General features: G+C 38.3%; 1 protein-coding gene across 1 annotated transcript in view; it reads left to right on the top strand.

Annotated features, from left to right (window-relative positions):
* Positions 1-23,530, top strand: part of LOC122807086 (mitogen-activated protein kinase 12-like) — a 672,606-nt gene that overhangs the window by 374,504 nt on the left and 274,572 nt on the right. The window lies entirely within an intron of this gene.

Genomic DNA, 23,530 nt, shown 5'->3' with positions numbered 1-23,530 from the left:
AAATATATAAAAACTATTCAAATCTTAATTGCCAATTACACCACTCTATGAAATGTTAATTGCATGACTTTCTAACATATTCTTTTATTTTTACACATTTGACTGTTGCAAACATAACATGCCAAACCATCAATTCTTATATAGAGAGATAAGATCAGAAGGATCTGACTGTGAGCCATTGATTAACTGATATGTGTACAACAATCATCTCAAGATTATCTGAAACAGCCATTGCCTTGAAGTGGCCTGAAATTCTATTATCACTGGTATCTGAGAAACTGTCTTTGCAACATTCATACTCAGCGTACTAAGTATCTTCTCAGTCCATATTTATATCTGAAGGTATCCACTACAACCCCTGATAAAAGCTGATATATAGGACTCTGTCATATGTGAATTTCACATACGTTTACTTTTTTATACCACATCATTATCCTGGTAATGCACAATATCACTGTTTTCCTGACTACCTTAGGCAAATAGAAGTATTACAACATGAGATTTGAAATGACTAAATACTGTAATTCATTCTGTTGTCCAAAACATTTTTTATGAAAATCATTTTACCTGGTAAATACAGATTTTTAAAAAAGTTTTGTATTCTGACTACTCTGTTATTTGTAACTAATGCCATCCATCTAGTATGGATAATAGCGGCTTCAGTAGGTCACTGTCTGAGGTCATCAAAGGGCATGTTGTATGGTACACCACTGTCTGCTACTTGCCAAGTGCTACAGAAACCTACTTTGATAATAGTTTCCTTCAATGATTTGTGGACTACTTGAAGGACTATGTTGCTCAGGCTTCAACCAGTCTTGATGCATTATAAGACTGATTTACATAAGATTTCCACAGGGTTCACTTCTTGCTCCTCTTTATTTATTACTGACTTGTTATAAGATCTATCAAGGTTAAATAACATTTTTTGCAAAGACAAACTGTTCTTTACTTCCCAGGTAATTTTTCCTTATTTGTTAAGAACTTCTTTTTTTAATTTCTCCAAGTCTTTTGGTTTCTCATACCATGAAAAGGTGACGGATGTTTGCAGGCATCAGTTAAAGTCATTATTACTTGGGTATAAAGTGTTTTTTGAGAGGAATTAGTTTGATATTAGATTGACTGGAACTGTGTACTGAAATAGGTGATAGGTTGTTGTCATTATTAAGCCAAAAAGTGGACTAGGTGAAGGAGTTTTTATATTCAAAGTTGTGAATTAATTAATATGTATTTGAAAGAGATTTAACAAATTGTAGATAAAACACTCGTTGATCAAAGAAATCAAGATTATTGGACTCGTTGTGGGAATTTGAATTGTTGCTTAAGTAAGTAGTCATTTGATTTAGTATATGTAGGTAACTCTTAGGAAGATTTGATTTTAACTTTAAATTTTTCTGCTGAGAGTGGTTCATATTTCAAAAAGTCCCCAACAAATTTGTCTTTGATACGTGGAAAAGTTGATATATTTAGCATTTATTTAATTTGAAGTTTGTATTCAAATTAATTGGTTGTGCTATTTCAAATATCTCATTTAATTTAAGAATGCTAATAAGTTTTTGGAACATTTATAGTCTTTTAAATATAAAGTGATGTAATATAAGTTGTTTGATATCTTGCTGTTTTAGATATAGCAATGCTCAAGGGTAGCAGTGATGTTAGAGTAAAAGATTGTGCCAGATCTTAACCCAGAGAGGTTGCCACATATTAGAGTTGAGTGAAAAGTATCACTTTTAACAATTTATCAGCATTGGTGATTATGCAGTACAAGCAAAGGTCGGGTAAGTCCCAAACCACTGTGTTGTTTGATAGCATTAATTTATTATGAACTATGCATACTGATTTGGGTGATATATTAACTTAAATTTGAAGTATTTTTTTTAATTGACAGATAAGATTTGAAAGGACAAGCTAAAATAAAAATCTAGGCAGGATATTATTTTTAATTATAGCAACTTCAGAAAGTAGGGAAAGGTTTAATTTGTTTCATCTATCAATATCAGTTTGGATTTTTGAACACGTATTTGTAACACTGCTATGAAACATATTTGATTGATTTTGGTTGAATGAATCACAGAGTATTGTAAAGATGAAATCTTTATTTTGTAATGTGATGAACCTTCAACAGGAATGAGATTAGTGTTTAGAGGGAATAGTGTAGATTTGCTAAGGTTTAATTTATAGCTAGAAAAAAGTGGAAAATGTATTGATTGTCTATATAATATTAGTATGTCTGAGTTTAAAAGAGATAGGTAAATAAGCTGACTTGATTTAATCAAACTCTTATTCTAGTTTTGACTATCATTTAAGATATAGTATGCTGCTGAGGGGCACTGCTTGCCCTTTTTAGCAAATTAAACAATATTCCTAATTTTAATGTACAGAATTAGTGTTTTATCCAGCATTGCCCTGAATATAGCAGTTTGCTTTTAGGCCTCTGCCTAGCATGATTTGCTCTGCATGATTTTCATGTTATTTACATATACTCTACATTTTACTTTATCATTTGTATATCTTGCTCTGTTCATATGCATTGCATTTAATTTGTATTTGACTTGTGCCTGGGTCATGGAGGGAGAAGAATATCCTATTTCATGCAAAGTGGATAAATACCACTATCCGATGATGCAGCAACATAGAAAGTGAAAGTTTATGTCTTCTTTTTCTTCCCCAAGGTGTAATTGTAATAAAATTGATTACATTAAGTAGAAGGGTACAAGAGATCATAGGATGCCCCTCAGTGAAAAAATAAGATTTGGGTATTTTGTCTTCAGATATATTGTTTGGTCATCAGCAGTATGTGGCCACATTCTGTGTGGCTGATCAACCTAGATCTGGGCCACAGCAGAAAATGATCTCTTTGATCAGTTAAGTAGCCCTGTATTAAATAAAGAAAATAAAGCACTCCAAATTGTTTGGGGGTGTTACATTTCCCTTCTATCATATTTAACTTAATCACGTTCATTGATGAAGCCTTCATGCGTCTTCTTCTGCTCTTTAATATCTGCTATGCATGAATTTACTCGTACTTACTTTCTGTCCTTCCTTTTTATTTCTTCCTGTTTCTCCTTCTTTTGACTACCCTGCCATTCCATGACTTCCCTGTACAAATTCATATAATGTGCATGACTGATAGCATCATCATCAACCCTCTTTGTCCAATTTTTACATGGTGATGGAGTGCAGTGTTAGCTAGTGCCACCTCTCTATACTCAGAGCCACTCTCTTACTTTCTTCAACAGGCTTTCTCCCATGCTATCCATCAACCTTTTGGCTACATGTCAGCTTTTCCCCTTCCTTTCTACCTGTCTCACCTAAATATTCTTTACTAAATCATTTTCTGCTATCCTGGGCATCTGACAGAATGACAAAAATTAGTTCTCCTTGACCTTCATAGCAATTGGAGCTACCTTGGCTTCTGCTCTGATATCCACAATGTACATTACTGATGGCATCAATAATTTGATTTATTTGCATTTTGGTTTATGATACCTTTCAGTTTATTTTCATCTCTCCAATGTTATTCCTTTGCCATTGCACTTAGATTCTAATACAATTAGATTCTAATACAAAGACCCTGTTCTTCCCCAGATGGTGATGTGCTTTTCCCAGCTACCCATCTGCCTTCATTTGCCACTAAATAAATTAAAGAACAATGACTTAAACCATTCATTTGTGTGAGGTTTGGAGTCATTGCTGTTTTTGCTGAAATGTAATATCATTGACTTGAGATTGCTTATTTTTTATAAATACTCTTGGGACATTTCAGTTCACTTGAAAATAGTTACAAAAGATAAAAATTTGCTGCTACTGTAAGGATGACATACAAGACACAGAGAACCCATGCAATACTATACCTCACTGGAGGTTCTCATGAGTCCATTAGATGTCTTATATCCTTGGAGTTATTAATGCTGGGCTTACACTGTGCACTGCCCAGCATGCCAGAATACAATTTCCATCCTCTCCCATGTCTTGTTCCAGCACTGAGGCATGTATACTGACACTCAGAGCTGCTCACTGTGTTACTAACTTGTGAAACCAATCAGTGTATGCCGGGTGCTCTGCAGCTCATAAATCACCTTGAAGGGGATGCAGCAGGATATATGCATAACCAGTAATCTATATATAAGTGGGAGGCAGGCAGAAAATACGCTATATTTTTTAGAAATGTAACTTCCTCTTGATTTCCTAAGAACATTTGTGTAGTAAGTGCTGAAAAGGGAAGCTTTGTTGAATGAAAACAGTTCTTTTGCTTTGTGACTGGAATAAAGTACAGAATATATATTTCTCTGACAAGTGATGATCTTGGAGGTGATTTTTATTGAGTAGAATAGTGTTTAGAATGCGCCATCCTTGTGTATGGATTAGTTCTGGGAGTTTGCCGTTTACTTTCTAAGGTAACTGTTTACCTATTCAGGTCATAGGTTCATGGGTACTTACTAAGCTATTGATCTGTGTGGATCTTAAGAAGTTTAGCCTTACATTCCCATGGCAGTTTCTAGCCCTTATATTTTGCAAATGAATAACCCAGACAAGGGCCAAACAAGGACATGCTGGGACATTTACACATGTAACTTATTCATGAGGGACAGGTGTACTATACCAGAGCTGAATTTGTAGCTACACATCCATTTGTCCAAATTAAATATGAATAATGTAAGAGAAGTATTTTGCTTTATGTGGAGTAGATGACAGTTCCATAGAACTGGCATTTTCTGTGATACATATGTATACTTCCAACATGTCTTTTTGTTTAATTTGCAAAAAATACTAAGATCTCTTGAGTGGGTGTTTACAATACCATTTGACTTAATGAATATGCAATAGGGCAGACAGAACAGAGTCTGTTGAAGCTCTATACCCGAGGCAGAGGTTGCCTTTCAGTAACCTTTATGATACTGAGAAAAATGACAAGGCTGTGAGACAGTCTGCACAGTTTTTATAATTCAGGCCCTTAATTTTTTTAGCTAGAATGCTTTGTAATAACTCTAGCTATTACAAGTGTTTATATACAGAGGAGCATTATACTCAATGATTAGCCTAATGAGTGCCAAGTACAGTGGAAAGATTACATCTCTGGACTTGGACGCAATACCTTTTGATATAAGCTGTGCAATGAAAAAGGACTTCATTACAACAGTGTACGCATGGTGATCAAAAGACAGTTCATTGTCAACACAAGTTCCCAGATCCCTAACTACAGGATCAGTTTTCAGGGGTGTATTGTCAATCTGATATTTATACAGTTCTGGCATTTACTTTAAGGCCATAGTTTTCACACCAGCTATTTATTTGGGACAGGCCCTCCTGGAGGTTATTGGTGACACTGGGTAGTTTATGATGGCACAGTTGTCTGCAAACTTAGCCACAAAAACCATGACATTAGCTTTGACCTCCAATAAATAAATGCCAAAGAAGAGTGGCCCAAGGACTGAACCCTGGGGTACACCATTAGTGACTAGGGTATACTGTTAGTGGCAGGTCTTTTGAATGAGAAAGAGCCACCAGCCCTACCTTCCTGTGTACCATTTATGAGCCAGTTTGCTATCCATTGAGTTACATAGGGACTGACATTTAGCAGGGAACGTTTATCTAGGATACCTGAGAGTAGGGTAGCGATGAATACCTTTGCAAGGTCTAGCCATGCTGTGTTTACTGTTTTGCCCTTATTCATTGCTTCAGTAACTTTTTCAAAGAAGTCAGTCAGGTTAAACTAGCAATATCTGCCCTTGACAAATCCTTAACTGAGTTAAGTTGAGAGTTTGTGGGTTATCTACAGTATATCCTTATTTTTTAATTCCATAAATGACCTCTCAAAAGCCTTACAGATCACACTGATTAATAGTATGGGTCTATAATTACCCATGTCAGCTCTAGCCCCATCTTTGTGCAATAGATTGATTGTTGCAATCCTCCATTCATCCAGCAGAAGCTTGTTTTGAGGCCAATATTGAATACTTTCTGTAGGGTATCAAACAAGCCATGTTTCAGGCTGACAAGTAGAAAGCCTGGTATGATATTTGGCCCCATACAGATAGTGCTCTTGGCTTTAGATACTGGCTTGAAAACTTGTTATTGGGAGATTTGAATGGGGGTGTAGGTAGGTACCTGATAATATTGGAGGGAGAGATTGATGAAGTTTCAGCTAAATTTGTCCGCTAGTAAATTGGCAATGTCTTCTGAGTCTGAGTATGTGATGCCATTTACTATTAGGTCTGCACACTGCTGATCATTGTTTCTGAGATTTGTAACATAATAAAAGAAGGCTTTGTGGTTGTCCATCACCTGGGTGGCTATTTTTACCACATATCTGGCTTTGGCTTATCAGCATTTTCATTAACCTGTTCATTCTGTTAATTCTTTGTGATCAGGGTGGAGTGCTAGAACCCAAGCATTTGTTTTCAGATGTGATATGAAACTGTACAACAGCAAGTAAACAGCAAGCATGCAAGATAATGAATTAATATTAATACTTGCAAAAGTTTTACAAAGGACCATTTTACAGATTATATGAGTCGCATTAAGGAAGATAAGAGCAAAAGGAATTACAAACAAATTAATGCAAGATCCTGAAAAAATAAGCACAGAATGACAAAACAGGATCATGCGATCATGTAGGCCTTTAATGTAAAACAGAACTACCTAAAAAGCTTTTGCATATGCTCCTTCAGATCAAAGTATAATACAAAGAGAGTACAATTTATTTAAATACATTAATTACATTAGTCACATGTTCAGTCACATGATCAACCAGCTAAGTAAAATACAAGCACACGTGCAGTGCATTAAAACATTGTTTAAAAAACTATAAAACCATGTAACTGTAAATGACATTGAGTAAATAAAAAACAATTAAATAGGATCATTTAACTCTTAGGTTTTACACTAACAGATTCATTTAAGCCAGGATAACTTTCTGCTTGTAAATCTATTAATTCATTTGTATTTGGCAGTCTCAGTAATAAAATCATCACCTCTAATGCGCTCTAAGATCAGTTGCAAAACTGTAGACATAATTCATCTGTTGTCAGGTGGCCATGTATATATAAATTGTACACATCACTGTTCATACAACTTATTATTTTATCTACTTGAAGTGCATCTATTTTAAATAAGTTTTCATATCACTCAATAAACACAGAATACTTTTATCATAAAAACGTTTGCCCATAATTTCTACCTCCCCACCTTTATCTGCACTTTTTATAATAATGTTTTAATTTTTAATTAATGTTCTCTTAGCATATGTTAAATTAGGGTCTATATTAGAACACAGAACTTTCAAAATTTCAAGTGTTCTGATATCGAACCCTATTAATCGAAAATTTAAAACATCGAACAAACAGAACAGCAAATTTTTTTCCTAGGGAAACTATTCGCTGTTCCAAAACACATACACACAGCACAAGCACACCAAACAAACAGCAATCCACACACATACACCTAAACTCTTACACCTAACCCTACACTAAACTATGCATACACCACTAACTATCCACTTACCTTAACCCAAACCCTAACCCTAAGGTCCGTCACTATCGCACAGTCACCTCACCCATGCCCTAGCCCTAACTCACCTACCCCTGCCCTAACCCTCATGTCCACTCAGTCGCTTACTTACCTTACCCGCGCCCTAACCCTAACTCACTTAACCTACCCTAACCCTCACGTCCACACAATCGCACACTTACCTGAACTTGATCCATAACTTTCAACCACAGTGCTGAAAATACCGAAGCAAAAGAAATGGACAACCAAATTCTTTCCCTAGGAAAAAATTTGGTTTTCTGTTTCTTCAATATTTTCAGCGTTCGCTGAAAACATGTCGTTATTAGAACACTCGAAATTTTGAATGTTCGTGTTCTAATATAGACCCGTTAAATTATAATTAATTTTAGTCTTGTTTAATTTATAATCAATGTCCTCTTTACATGTTTTTTGAAATGCATTTACTAGGGCATTGCTATTTGGAATAAGCATAGTTGACGGCTGAAATTCTGAATAAAAACCACAAACTGCTTTGATAAACTTACAAAAACAAAAAAGCAGGCAACATGTCAGCTAAATCCACAAAGGCGAACCACCACTTAGAAGTATAAAATGATTGCAAGCTTTATTCCAAAAATAAACTGTATTAAAATGTTAGCGCTTTCGTTTAAACGAATATTAAACTTCTTCAGACATCATTTAAAATTTTTCCCTCCATTTTAAATACATTTCCTTATAGTGACTTCATTTCCTCTTAATCAAGTAACATTTCATTTAAAGCAATATTCAGTTTTAAAAAAACACAACAATGCTGCCCCACTCATGCATATAAAACCTTATTCAACTCTAAATTCATTATAAATTATCTATTTATTTCCTTTGTGAAACACATTTATTTTATCTTACTTCTTTTTAACGCATTAAGCTTCAAGATTGGAGTTATAGAACTCCATTCATTGATTCTTGGCCAGCTGTCTGCTTGTAACCTTACTTGCCATTCAAGCTCCCTCAATTCTAATAACAAGCCCCATGCTTTTTTATCATCTATTACTACACTGTCAATAATGATGTAGCTAAATTGGTGCCCTGGATGGTCTTTTACATGCTTTGCTAAGGCATTAGATAAATTAATTTTTCTAATGGCATATTCATGCTCATATACACGTTGGGAGAATTTTCTCCCCGTTTTTCCTATGTAAAAAGGTAAACATAATTTGCACTTACTTAAATATACCATTGCCTTAGATTCACAACTGTATTTTCCTTTTATCATATATTTTTTGTTTCTTATAATAAATTCATTATTAATTTATATTTTGTGGCACCATTTACATGCACCACACCTCCTCATGCCATGCAGGACACTTTCACTATAATTCTCTTTATACTGGATTAATTATTTTTAATTTTTCCCTCTCCTGTTAACAATACATGGCTTTACCCCTAATATGTTTCTAAACTCTTCTTCTTCATTTAATATGGCCCAGTTTGTTTCAAAATTCCATTTAAGTAGTCTGAAGTCTTCACTATATGTTATAATCAGTGCTTCTGAGAACTGATTATTGTTTCTCTCAACTACATCTTGTATTCTGTGTGAATCAGGGTTATCTATTATTGTTTCTTCTATATCGTGACATTTGTGCCCGCAGTACAAAGCAATTTTACGAACACTGTTTTAGATTTAAAATTATATTTAAGGAAAATTAATTTGAAATTGCTGTACCAAAGTAGAATACTGAGACATAGTAGTATGTATAGTATTAGTAGTACATACAATCCACCCCTCCATCCCCGATTGTCACTTTATGAAAAGATATGTGAAATAGATCTTAAGAACTTGAATAAGTATAAATATGATAAGAAAATTGTGAACAACTTAAGTGAAAATGAAAAGTTCACATTATCACATTTACAGAAAGAAAAAATACGAATAATGAAACTGGATAAGGGTGGGGGGGGTCAGTCATCACGTATTTATATGACAACAACAACAGAATGCAAGGAATCTTAGATACGGATACGTATCAAAAAGTTTCCTTGAATGAATTGAATGGGGCATACAACAAAGTTTACATGCAATTAAATTACATGTTTATAGATAGTAGGATTGATATAGATTTGAACAATTATTTAAATGTCTCACCTCCTGGAGTTCCAGTATTTTTTGGGACACCAAAAATACATAAATTTATTAACAATCCACCTATGCGACCACTAGTCGATGGAAGAGATTCCCTCACATTGGCATGTGCGAAATACATTGATTTTGAATTAAAACACATTCTGAGAAATGAAGAGCAAATATGTAAGGATTCTTGGTCCTTCTTACAACATATGAATTGCATAGAATATAACAAGGAAGACATATTGGTCACTATTGATGTATGTGACTTATATACAGTCATTCCGCAGGATATAGGAGTTGAATGGACTAATGAGATGTTACATACAAATGACATACCCCAGGAGAAAGCTAATTTATTAGTAGAGATGCTTGAATTAGTTTTGAACAACAACTATGTTGTGTTTAATGGTAACTATTATTTGTAAAATAGAGGCATCACAATGGCATCACCATGTGGGGGAGCATATGCGAATATCATCATGGCATATTGGGAAAGGAAATATGTGTTTAATACTGAGTTCCATAAATATCTTAAATCTTATTTCAGATTCCAGGATGATATAAGTATAATTTGGAAAGGGCCTAGAAGCATCCTAGAAGAATTTCTGGAGTGTATTAATGGAACAACAACGTTTTTGAAATTCACATGGAAAGTTAGGCTTGATTTCATGGAATACTTAGATATTAAACTCATAAAAGACAACATAGAGGAAAGATATATAGCACAGATATACTGGAAGGAAAGTTATTTGAATAGTTTATTGCACTATAACAGTTCCCATCCAGCACACCAACAAAGATCTGTGATAAAAGGCAGGTAGTTAGAGCTGCCCGGATGATAACAAAAGAACAAGACTTCATTGAAGAATGCACCAATCTACGGTCTTTGTTTTGTGCTAGGGCATACCCAGGTGAATTCATTGATGAAATCATAGAAGAAGTCAGAATCAAGAGACATAGGTCATTTTAAACCCATTTTACATAAGGAAACATTTCATGTGAAATGAGGACACGATATAGAAGAAACAATAATAGATAACCCTGATTCACACAGAATACAAGATGTAGTTGAGAGAAACAATAATCAGTTCTCAGAAGCACTGATTATAACATATAGTGAAGACTTCAGACTACTTAAATGGAATTTTGAAACAAACTGGGCCATATTAAATGAAGAAGAAGAGTTTAGAAACATATTAGGGGTAAAGCCATGTATTGTTAACAGGAGAGGGAAAAATTAAAAATAATTAATCCAGTATAAAGAGAATTATAGTGAAAGTGTCCTGCATGGCATGAGGAGGTGTGGTGCATGTAAATGGTGCCACAAAATAGATATTAATAATGAATTTATTATAAGAAACAAAAAATATATGATAAAAGGAAAATACAGTTGTGAATCTAAGGCAATGGTATATTTAAGTAAGTGCAAATTATGTTTAGCTTTTTACATAGGAAAAATGGGGAGAAAACTCTCCCAACGTGTATATGAGCATGAATATGCCATTAGAAAAATTAATTTATCTAATGCCTTAGCAAAGCATGTAAAAGACCATCCAGGGCACCAATTTAGCTACATCATTATTGACAGTGTAGTAATAGATGATAAAAAAGCATGGGGCTTGTTATTAGAATTGAGGGAGCTTGAATGGCAAGTAAGGTTACAAGCAGACAGCTGGCCAAGAATCAATGAATGGAGTTCTATAACTCCAATCTTGATGCTTAATGCGTTAAAAAGAAGTAAGATAAAATAAATGTGTTTCACAAAGGAAATAAATAGATAATTTATAATGAATTTAGAGTTGAATAAGGTTTTATATGCATGAATGGGGCAGCATTGTGTTCTTTTAAAACTGAATATTGCTTTAAATGAAATGTTACTTGATTAAGAGGAAATGAAGTCACTATAAGGAAATGTATTTAAAACGGAGGAAAAATTTAAAATGATGTCTGAAAAAGTTTAATATTCACTTAAACGAAAGCGCTAACATTTTAATGCAGTTTATTTTTGGAATAAAGCTTGCAATCATTTTATACTTCTAAGTGGTGGTTCGCCTTTGTGGATTTAGCTGACACGTTGCCTGCTTTTTTGTTTTTGGCGGATGAAATTCATTTGGATTAGATGTTACAGTTTATGGAAATATTTTTAGATTTAAGAAACATGTTAAGTAAACATAAGTCAGTGAATTGCTGAAGTCACCATTGCTCACTGGAATGAAGGTCATTCCTTTGTTTAATTCAAAAAAGCAAGAGCCAGCAAAACAGCGACAAGATTTATTGTAGTTATATAAGTAGAACAAACAGACTGGTTTCGGCTAAAAAATTACAAAGCCTTCGTCAGTGTATCAAATGCTTGTGAAAAATATTCCCCTGTATATAGTAATTGGTCCATCTGGACGTTATATAAGATATTACACTTTTATAAAGATATTAAAAATATTAAAAATATTCATTTAATCCTGGAGGGAATAGTGCCCCTAATTTAACAATCCATTTCTTCTCTTTGTTGTTAAGTAATTGGTGCCAGACTGATTTGTTCTTGTTGTTACCCTGAATTTTGTCTATGATGGTGAAATGAAAATTAGCTTTGGGATGTTTCTCTGTGTGTTTGTATAATGTATTACTTATTCTCTTAGTCCCAACGTCACTTAGGTGCTCCGAAATTCTGAACTTGAATGGTCTAGCGGTTTGGCCAACATAAAAAGCAGAACAACTGCATGTGGCCAAATATATTAGTCATTCCGATTGATAATTCACAAAAAAAATAATATTAAATATCTGGCCACTGTTCTTTGCTTGAAAACACCCTGGTTTTGAAGATACTTTTGCAATGTCTACAGTGTCCACATGGAAAACAACCTTGTAGAGCCCTGCCCTCTATAATTGTTTGTGTAGAGTGTATATCTGGGGTACCTATACGTTTGGAGTGACTCATTTGTGAGCCTAATTTTTTTCCTTTTCTAAAGGAAAAGTGGCACATCTCATCGACAATATCCCTAAGCCGAGTATCGGCTAGGAGAATGTTCCAGTGTCTGCGTACAATATTGGTAAGGACATCTGTGTTCCTCCCATAAGTGGTAATAAGTCTGACGGGTGGATTCTGTTTCACCACTTTGTCCTTATATTGTAATAACCCAGACCTGTCATGTTCAGATGCCCAGTGTTTGGCTCAGTATATGTCCCCTGTTTTGTACCCTCTCTGTTTGAATCTGTCAACAAGATCTTCCTCATATATATGATGGGTATTAGCATCTGAGCAAATCCTTTTGATTCTTAGAAATTGTGACTTTGGAATGTTTCTGCATATATGAGATGGATGAAAGCTGGTGGCATGGAGTAAGGAGTTGAAATGTGGATGTTTTCTATAGACTTCAGTAGAAAGAGTATGGTCAATGTTCCGTGTTACCAATACATCAAAAAATGTGATGCTATTGGTATCAAAGGAGACCGTAAACTCAATTCCCCACTTGTTATGATTAAGGTATTCAACAATCTCATTAACGGAAATGCTATCAGATCTCCATACCAAATAGCAATCATCCAAGTAGCTCCTCCATATGTCGATCTCTTCCAAATAGATGTTATGGCCCTGATCATAAATGAGCTGTTCGTCAATATAGGCCATGAAGAGATCGGCATATATGTGGGCAAAGGAGGCTCCCATGGAGGTACCATTCAATTGTAAATAACATGATTCCTGAAAATAAAACAAATTTTTTGTTAAGACATGTTCTGTTAAGCAGACCAAAAATGTGTTAAAACCTGATGGGTAAAACTCAGTCCTTGTAAACCAGTACTCAAGAGCCTCCAAGCCTGCCCAATGAGGTATACTAGTGTACAATGCAGAAACATCCAAAGTACACATGAGCCACCCAGCCTCCAATTGCATGTCTGAAATGATCCTCAAAAATTCTGTGATGTCTTGTATTCCAGCTCTTACGTGTATAAGTAATGGCTTAAGATGTAATGTCAGGAACTGGGAAAGTGGTTCCATAATGGATCCTCTGCCAGAAACGATAAGTCTCCCTGGTGAATTTTGCATATTTTTGTGAATTTTCAGTAAAAAGTAAATGTATTGACTGAAGGGATCCCTAACCATGAGGTGGTGTAAAGTGTCATCTGTAATAATGCCGTCTTCTCTGGCAAGAAGAAGAAAATCATCGATCTGTTTCTTAAAACCTTTGGTAGGGTCACACACCATATATGTATAGTGTCGTTTATTCAAAAGTTATCGCTCGGTTTCTTCTTGATATTGTATCATATCCTGTACCACAATAGCACCACCCTTGTCTGCTGGCAAAATGACTATATCTTTATTTTTACCCAATTCCTGTACCATGTCCATCTCCTGTTTGGATAGATTGTTAGATTTTATTTGATGTTCCATAAAATTAAAGTGTAGATCTTTGAGGATCGAATTTGGAACATAAAGACAGTAGGATACATTGGTGGATTGAAACTAGACTTATGATATTTGAATCCAGATTGTGGTTGTGAGTCAGATGCTGTATGGAAGAAAAGTTTCAAGTTAAGACAGCTACAAAAGGATGATACATTCTGTGCAAAGGTATCCTCAGGCACAAAAAACCCTGGTATAAAATTCAGTCCTTTATTTAGTAAATTGACATGAGAAGTTGAAAGATGAAGCTGAAGTCACCATTGCTCACTGGAATGAAGGTCATTCCTTTGTTTAGTAATGAATGTTCAGCTTCAGTTAAAGCATAGAATGATTGGTTATAAACAATACTACACTGTTACACCTTTCTTGCTGTCATTGGACACAAGCCTCTTCCTTTTCTGTTCTTCCGCTTTGTTTATATATAGGAAGACTTGCATAGGTGTATGTATATCAGTTTAAGCAGATACACTTATTTCTAGTTTTCCGTCACCTCCTCTTGTTATAATACTGAAGACTGGGAAAAGATTAGACCATGGATAGTATGTTTAGTAAGTAAAAGCTTCACCTTTGTGTGTCTCACATGTGGTGGACATTTGAGCAAAACTGACATTATGTAAGCAATTTCAGAAAGCTCAAATGCTAAAATAAACTCTTCAAAATATTTTGACTATACTCTATACATAAGTATACAAGACATTTTGTTTATTTTATTTTTCAGTGGAATTTATTGAAAAATATAGCTTCTGATTTTTTTTTATCTAGATCACAAACTTTGACTTTGTAACATCAGTATACTAGTCACCATAACTAACCTTGCAAAGCTGCAAACTACACATCTACATTGTTTTTGTGACTCATATACAAATAAGTGTAACCCCTGAATTCCAACTGTCCATTAATATGAATATAATATTACATCTGAATGGACTTATTGTATGTATGGGAGAACAGTGCTTTATCAAGTGATTTAATATTACTGCCAGTAATACCGCTGTGCTCTGTTTGAAGGTCATTATTATTGAGGCAGCGTTGCTGAGTTTATGCATTGTGTGCGTTTGTACTTGTAAATGAATCACCGATATCTACATATCTACAGTGAGAGTAGATCAGCACCTCCTGTGGTACTTAGCAGTGGAGGTGGCTGCATTGTGTTAGAACTGGCATCCTTCCTCATTCAAACACATACACACAATATGCACACACATTACCACATAGCCCCATAACTATCCCCCATGTGGTGAAAACATCCACAGTGTCTCCTTTTTACTACCCTCCTACTTACCACTTATTATTGCACTGTGATGCTAGCTCTCTTGCTCTATTAACTTTGCAAGTGACTCAGAGTTGCATATCTTAACATGCTCCCTGATGCCATGTAGTGTTTCTCCCCTCTCTATCCTGAAGCCTCATCCATCCAAAAAGGCATACCTCCATCCCTCTCATTTGTATTATTAAAACACACTCTTCCTATACTAACTTGTGAGTTAGCACAGTGGGTTATGCTGGAGTTACACATTCCAAGGGTACAGAGTTATGGAGCCTTTTACTCCCTCCTCGCTACTGTATTTTTTTTTCTTTTAAAAAGGTAGGTAATGTTTTCCCTGATGTCTAGTGTGAACCCTCCAAAATCTCAATATTTTGCCATTAAGTCACTACATTAAGAGTTTTTCCTGTTGTCTAGTGCTTTCTGTCCCAATCCCTGTTATGTTGAAGTGCTGTTAAGGTATGAAATGAAGAGTTCTCCCTGGTGTCTAGCATGCCCCCCAATCTATGTATTTAGAGTTATACCTGGTGGCTGATGGAGTCACACACACACACACACACACACGCACACACACACACACACACACACACACACACACACACACACACACACACACACACACGACTACCTAACCCATCCCTCACTAACTCCTCTACTGCTACTTCCTAGGCAGACATATACACTCCCACAAACTCTCACATATACACCCCTTCACATACACTCATGCACATACACCCCCTAACACTACCTGACCACTAAACTCCCCAGCACCTACCTCTACCTCAATGGATGAACATGACCAAAGACTATCTTCACTACCATGGGCAGCCAGGAGTGACCATACTATCTATGCAGCCAAACAATTCTCTGACTCACTTGGTCATATAAATGCCTTACCCCTAGGCAGTTCTGAGGGAAGAGCACATAGCTAATTAGCATACGCCCCTCCCCAGGAATGCCTCATTAGCATCTAGCACAATCACACAGACAGCCCACCATAGTGCTGCAAGCCTTCATGCAAAAACCATTGCGGTAGAGCTGTCTCTGAATGTGAAAAAGTTACAGCGAGGTCCATACCTCATGTAACCTCATGGTAGCTTTTTGAATTTGGCACTGAGTGGGAGTGTAACCTTTTAGTTGTTTTAACATACTATGAGTTTAACCCTTTGAGGATGTTTGCCCCTTCCCACAGTTGTGCAAGTTTAGAATTAGCATATTAAAGTAGGGAATATGTACTGTGAAGGACAGAGGTGTCACATGGGTGGCACAGGAGGATTTGTTCCCCCGCAAAACTATTTTTGTATATATATTTTCTTATTAGTATTTGTGAATCTTTTAATAGGTTAAATTGTTTTGCTGTCATTTTCACTGGGATTTATATATTCCATGTTTTTTTTCTATTTTCTGTTTGATGTAAATCCATTTTCAATGCACACATATGTAAATACATTATTTTTAATATTTCAAAATATCTACTCTACTAGAAATAGAATTATCAGTATCTCCTCATAACTAATCAAAAATCTATCTTACTATCTTGATATGAGCTTGACTCACATCTCAAGCTACTAAAATTTATATAGGTTATCACTGATGTCCCACTCACTAAGCTGAATAAGGAGAAAGTAACAGTTTTCTGTCAGGTACCAGGATCTGCCACATAACGCATGCACTCAGGTCCCTCAACAACAGGTACAAATATGACTCTGCCATTGTACATGTGGGTGTGAATGACCTGAGATGTACCTCTCTGGACTACATGAAAAAAGACATGGAGGAGCTCTCAGATTATGTACCCCAGGCGGGTATGACCCTAGCCCTGAGCAGCATCCTACCATCACCCAGAATGATACCACAGTACAAGCAGAAAATGATTGATTTCAACAATTGGCTAAGTTTTTGGTGTCATTCTAAGGGGATCCAGTATCTGTTTGCCTGGGATGACATGATTGACAGACCTCAATGCTTTGCCAGAGATGGCCTGCATCTGTCATCCCTGGGCTTCCAGATACTGGCCAAGGCTCTTGCCACCCCTATAGTGCCTTTTTTAGGCGGTGTTCCAAAGACCAAATTATCAGCATAACAGCTACAAACAAATGCAATCTGAGGGTTATGCTGCTCAATGCTAGCAGTCTAAATCTCAAAATGCACTCACTTGAAGCACTCCTTAAAATGGAGAACATCGACATTTGTGCAGTAACAGAGACCTGGTTCAAGGCAGCAGAAAGCACCCATGCACTACCAGGCTATAACTCATACCACACCTTTCGGCTCCAGAACTTGCACAGAAGCTACAAAGGCAGTGGTATTTCCATATTCATAAAGGGTGTGCACACCTCCAGACTAGTAGCCCAACATAACGCATCAGAGATACTTCAGGTGCAGCTAACATTGGGTAAGACAGTGATTCAGGTCGTAGCCTGCTACAGGTCCCCAACCATGTCCCAAGACTCACACTCCACGCTCCTAAGCACCCTGGAGAATATTAGGGTCCAACCTAACACTCTCACACTGGGCAACTTCAACTATCCCTCCATTAACTGGGAAAACTACTCATGTACCAATACACTTCCCCAGTGTTTCCTGGAATTCCTTAATTCCAATGCCCTGGACCAGCTTGTTCTTACCCCCACTAGAAGCAACATCCTTGACCTGGTCATTACTAACATGGGCGGCCATTGCTCTACACCAATAGTCAACTCCTCCCGATCCGACCACAAACTAATCATCTTGGAAATCCACCCCCCCCCCCCCAGCAAAGGAAACCAACATGAAAAACTTCTCCAAAGCTAACTTTGGGCTCCTAAAAACAGAGGAGGCTAAATTCACAGCACCCATGCAAATGGAGAATAGTTGCATGACCACCGACTCATACACCAATGCACTGTATGAACACGTACACAAACGCATAGATCTTGCCATATCCAATAGAACTAAGATGCTTTCCTCCAAAAAAGGAAGTCAATCTGGTGGTCCCCTGCCATAAACAACCTCTACAACAGAAGGAGGAAACTGATGCAGAATAAGGTGAAGTCCCAAGACTGGAAAAACTCCCTTATCAGCCTCAACAAAAAGTTGAGATCCCTCATCAAATCATCTAAAGCTAGCTATGAAAACAGAAATGCAGCAGATAGTAAAAACAACCACACAGCCTTCTACAGTTATGTAAAGAATCTCCACAGCAATACCCAGATTTGTTCTGAGCTACTGCACAATGGTACCTCCTATATCGAGCCAACAGATATTGCCAATATACTGGCCGACAGATTCAATGCCAACTTTACCCCTCTCTTCCCCCCAAAGGACCAATCACAATACCAGTAGATTGTCAGGCATCCAGTATAACTGCTGCACAGGTTAAAACAGCACTGTTCAAGGCCAAGCCGACAGCTTCTATGGTACCTGACAATATCCCTGGCTGTGTTCTACATGAACTACAGAGTGAACTGGCACCTCACCTGTGTGCCCTTTTCAATCACAGCCTCACCTCAGGCTTTGTCTATACCAAATGGCGCACTGCTACAGTCATCCTTCTCCACAAAGGAGGAGCAAGTACAGACCCTGGGAACTATCACCCCATTAGCCTGACAAGTCTGATATGCAAAGCTATGGAATGCATCATCATGGACTAAATAAACAAGGATATAGGGAATCTCCAAACTCTGGATCCCACACAGTTTGGTTTTGTGAAGGGTAGATCATGCCTGCTCAGCTTGGTTGACTTCTTTGAGTCAGTCACCAGAGCTGTGGATGAAGGCAAGGTGGTTCATACAGCCTACCTTGATCTGGACAAGGCCTTTAGTACCATTCCCCACTCAGGAATCATAGAAAAACTCACTAAGCTAGGCATCAATCCCTATATCACTAGGTGAGTTGCAAACTGGCTTACAGATAGAACCCACAGTGTGAAAGTAGCTGACTCCAAGTCAGACTGCCGACTAGTCACGAGTGGAGTCCCACATGGTTTGGTCCTGGGTCCTCTCTTGCTTGGTATCTAATTCTCTGAAGTCCAGGCCAACACGAAGGGACTCTGGCTGACAAAGTTCGCAGACGATTGCAAGTTGGTTGCTATTATTAACTCCCTAAGTGATGTTGACATCCTACAGAATGGCCTCACTGAGACCAACGACTGGTGTCAGAACCATGGCTTTAAGCTCAATGCCAAAAACTGTGTTATCATCCCCTTTGAGAAAAACCCTGTTCCCATGAATTACCACATCGATGGTAATACACTGAACACAGAAGCCAGGAGCCTTGAACCAGGTTTCAGTTACTGCACAGACGTCGATGTTCTCCATACTGAGGAGTGCATCAAGTGCCTGCATCTTGAGATTTAGACTTCTGGCGTTGAGAAGCATTACCCTTAGTTTTTTTCCATTATTGTTTTCTACAATTGTCTCATGTACACAGACAACCCTCTCCTCCTCCCAACAAACACAAATACATGTGAGAGATGCAACTATATAGCCAAACTGGAGGCTGAACTCTCTCAACTCAGGGCTGGCATGACCAGACAGGAGGAGATGGCAACCACACACACAACAATCCCAGTCCCACATAGACCTACCACAACTGCAAACCAAACACATAAAAACACAAAGACATACTCGGTGGCTCTAATAAAAAACTTACCAAAACAACAGAGGCTCCCAAAGCAGACACCCAAAAATCCACCACCTCAAAACAAAACACATGCAACACATACTTCAATAAATCAGTGTGTCAACCAATCACAGCCCTTAAGGCCAAACACCTTGCCTGATACACTAGTAATAGGTGACTCTATAGTCAGACACACTGATGTCCCGCTGACCAGGCTGAACAAGGAGAAGGTGACTGTGAACTGTCTATCGGGAGCTAGGATCCGCCACATAACACACGCACTCAAGTCACTCCAAAGCAAGTACAAATATGACTCCGTCATTGTCCATGCTGGTGTGAATGACCTGTGATGTACCTCCCTGGACTACATGAAAAAAGACATAGAGGAGCTCTCCGATTATGTAGCCCAGGCTGGTATGACCCTGACCCTGAGCAGCATCTTGCCCTCACCAAGAATGATACCACAATACAAAGACAAGATGATCAGCTTTAACAATTGGCTCAAGTACTGGTGTCATTCTAAGGGGATCCAATGTCTGTCTGCCTGGGATGACATGTTGGACAAGCCACGCTGCTTCACAAGGGATGGCTTACACCTGTCACCACTGGGCTTCCGGATATTGGCTAAGGCTCTTGCCACCCCCATAGTGCCTTTTTTAGGCAAGGCTCAAAAGACAAACCCACCTCCTTAGAAAATAATAATGGAAAAAAACTAAGGGTAATGCTGCTCAACGCCAGAAGTCTAAATCTCAAGATGCAGGCACTTGATGCACTCCTCAGCATGGAGAACATCGACGTCTGTGCAGTAACTGAAACCTGGTTCAAGGCTCCTGAGAGCACCCCAGTGCTACCAGGCTATACTTTGTATCATGCTTTTCGCCTCCAAAACCCGGGCTGAACCACAAAGGGAGGGGGAGTGTCCATATTCATCAAGGACACCCACACCTCCAGGTTAGTAGCAACACATGAAGCATCAGAGACCATACAGGTGCAACTAACCATAGGCAAAACTGCTATACAACTGGTAGCATGTTACAGACCACCCTCCCAATCTCAAGAACTCCACTCAGCCTTCCTGAAGACATTGGAGGATATGAATGTATCACAAAATACCATCATACTGGGAGACTTCAACTACCCAAACATAGATTGGGTACATTATTCTAGCCCTAATACCCTAGCCCAAAGGTTCCTGGAATTCATAAATTCAAATGCACTGGAACAATTAGTCACCTCTCCCACTAAGGGAGATAATATACTAGACCTGATCATCACAAACATGGGGACAAAATGCTCCACACCAGAAGTATACCCCTCACTAGTGAGATCTGACCACAAACTAATCACCCTGGATATACATAGGTTCATAGGTTCATAGATTAGTACTAAGCTAACTGCCCTTGTGAGCCATTTTAAGCTCCAGCCATTAATTTGGGAGACTCTCACCCCTGCATCTTGTGTTTGTAAGGCAAACACCTTAACCATTAGGCCACCCTCCCAACCCTCCCATATCCCACCTCCACCCCCAGCACAAAAGACCACAGTGAAAAACTTCTCAAAAGCAGACTTCACTCTTCTTAAGACTGAGATGGTATCCTTTAAGCCCACTGTGCCAGTGGATACCACATCCCACAATGCCGAATCCTTCACAAATGCTTTCTATGGACATCTCCAAGAATGCATGGATCATGCAATCCCAAACAAATCCAAGTCCCTCTCCACCAAAGGTAAGCATCCTGTCTGGTGGACCTCAGCCATAAACAAATTGTATAACAAAAGAAGGAAGCTACTGCAAGTCAGAGCAAAATCCCATGAAGGGAAGACATCTCTGATCAACATTAGCAGAAAACTACGTTCTCTCATAAAAACATCCAAGGCCAACTTTGAGAGAAAAATCGCTAAGGACACTAAAGATAACCACAAAGCCTTCTTCAGCTATGTTAGAAACCTGGGCGGAAACCCTCAGATATGCTCGGAGTTGGTTCACAACAATAAAAGATACACTGAACCCACAGATATTGCCAACATTCTGGCTGACAGGTTCAGTGCAAATTTCTCCCCTCCTTCACCCCCAAAAGAAGAAATACTTATCCCAGCTGAATGTAATCTCCCTGTCATCTCAGATGTCCAAGTGAGACCCGCCCTAAACAAAGCAAAAAACACAGCATCAATGGGACCTGACGGTATCCCGGGTTGCATGTTACGTGAACTCCAAGAGGAGCTAAACCCACACATAAAAATGCTATTTCACCTTAGCCTTACTTCGGGATATGTACCTGAACACTGGCATACAGCAACAGTGGTCCCACTCCACAAGGGGGTACCTCTACAGACCCTGGAAACTACCGCCCCATAAGCTTAACCAGCCTGGTCTGCAAAGCTATGGAAAGAATCATTATGGAACTCATAAACAGAGACATAGGGGACCTACAGACACTTGACCCCACCCAGTTCGGCTTTGTAAAGGGCAGATCTTGCCTTTTAAACCTGGTTGACTTTTTCGAAATAGTCACTAGAGCCATTGACGAGGGCAAAGCAGTCCATACAGCATACCTGGACTTGGCTAAGGCCTTCGACACAATACCCCACTCAGGCATCATAGATAAGCTCAACAGCTTAAATGTAAACCCTTATGTCACCAGATGGGTTGCAAACTGGCTAAAGGACAGAACCCATAAAGTTAAAATCGCTGGAGCAATGTCAGACTCAAAGCCAGTCACAAGTGGTGTCCCACAGGGATCTTTCCTGGGACCCCTCTTGTTCGGCATTTATTTCTCAGATGTTAAAGCAAACATGGGAGGGCTGTGGCTGACAAAGTTCGCAGATGACTGCAAACTAGGCGCCATAGTCGATACACCAGCAGACACACACATCCTACAAAAAGGCCTCACAGAAACGGACAACTGGTGCCGGAGTCACGGCCTTAAACTAAATGCCAAAAATGTATAGTCATCCCTTTGGGAAAAACAAAGTACCCACAAATTATCACATAGACAGCAACCCACTGAGTACTGAAAAAGTAATCAGAGACCTAGGGACCCAAGTCGACAGCGACCTCTCATTTGATACCCACGTTGCCAAAGTGGTTAGAAAAACATTCTACCTTGCACACCTCATCATGAAGGGATTCACATCCAGATCCAAGGATGTCATTGTACCCCTATATTCCTCCCTCATCAGACCCATGATTGAGTACAATGCCCCATTTGGTATGTACCTCACCCGGCATTTGCAACAGCTGGAGAGACCACAAAAGTACCTCACCAAGAGGATCAAGGGTCTCCATGTCTTATTCTGCCAGACTAAAGAAACTTCAGCTCTATTCAGTACCATACCGCCTGCTCAGAGGTGATCTCTGCCTGACGTACAAGGCCATGTCCAATCAGGATCTGATGGACATGCTCCACCTCAAAAAATCCAAGTCCATCAGGACCACGAGAACTAAAGACTTAAACCTCGGCACAAGTATGAATAGGACATGCTGGAGGGATAGATTCATAACCCAGAGGCTTCCCATGCTTTGGAACAAGATCCCAGTTCATATTAGGCAGAGCCCCTCACTGACTCTCTTCAAGAGAAATCTTGATGAGTGGATGGGAGATCATAAGTTTACCCCAGGGGTCACATCTGTGTCACCGCTAAACAGGGGCACAGTAAA

Source organism: Protopterus annectens, chromosome 7.part0, assembly GCF_019279795.1.
Source record: "Protopterus annectens isolate FY-2018-M chromosome 7.part0, PAN1.0, whole genome shotgun sequence".
Taxonomy (NCBI): domain Eukaryota; kingdom Metazoa; phylum Chordata; order Ceratodontiformes; family Protopteridae; genus Protopterus; species Protopterus annectens.
This window is presented reverse-complemented; position numbering and strand designations above follow the sequence as displayed.